The sequence below is a fragment of the Urocampus carinirostris genome, chromosome 10 (assembly GCF_059441175.1).
Source record: "Urocampus carinirostris isolate Australia breed hairy pipefish chromosome 10, RoL_Ucar_1.0, whole genome shotgun sequence".
In the NCBI taxonomy this organism is placed as follows: Eukaryota; Metazoa; Chordata; class Actinopteri; order Syngnathiformes; family Syngnathidae; genus Urocampus; species Urocampus carinirostris.
This window is the reverse complement of record NC_142358.1, coordinates 39,251,529-39,252,461: the sequence shown is the minus strand read 5'-3', so window position 1 is coordinate 39,252,461 and position 933 is coordinate 39,251,529.

Below are 933 nucleotides of genomic sequence, written 5' to 3'. Positions count from 1 at the left end.
GCTGTGTATGTTACTTTGTATGCTGCTGTATCCTGTTTTTTATGATTAGCCTAAGCTTATTACTCTTAACAAACCTTGTGATGAATATATCATGTTATCATTTACAGTCCTATGCAAAAGTTTGGGCACCCCTGATCATTCTCATGATTTTCCTTTACAAATCATTGGTTGTTAGGATCAGCAATTTCAGTTAAATATATCAAATAGCAGACAAACAATGATATCGGAAAAGTGAAATGAAGTTCATAGGATTTACAGAGAGTATGCAATAATTACTTAAACAAAAGTAGGCAGATGCATAAATTTGGGCACCCTTGTTGTGTTATTGATTTGAATACCATTAGCACTAATTTTTGGAACTCAAAATTTGTTTGGTAAGGTCATTGAGCCTTGACCTACATACATAGGTGAAGCCAATCATGAGAAAGTCTAAGGCGGCCAGTTGCAAGTTGTTCTCCTCTTTGCATCTTCTCTGAAGAATGGCAACATGGGAGCCTCAGAACAACTGTCAAATGACCTGAAAACCAAGATTGTTAAACATCATGGTTTAGGGTAAGGTTACAAAAAGCTAGCTCAGGGATTTCAGCTGTCAGTTTCCAATATGAGGAACATAGTGAGGAAATGGAAGACCACAGGCACAGTTCTATTTAAGGCCCGGAGTGGCAGGCCAAGAAAAATCTCAGATAAGCAGAGGCGAAGGATGGTGAAAACAGTCGAACTCAACCCACAGACCAGCTCCAAAGACCTACAACATGATCTTGCTGCAGATGGTGTCACTGCGCATCGTTCAACTATTCAGCGCACCAAGGAGATGCTGTATGGGAGAGTAATGCGGCAGAAGCCTTTTCTGCGCACATGCCACAAACAGTCGCTTGGGGTATGCTAAAGCACATTTGGACAAGCCAGACAAAACGAGGCGGTATGCATGGCGGA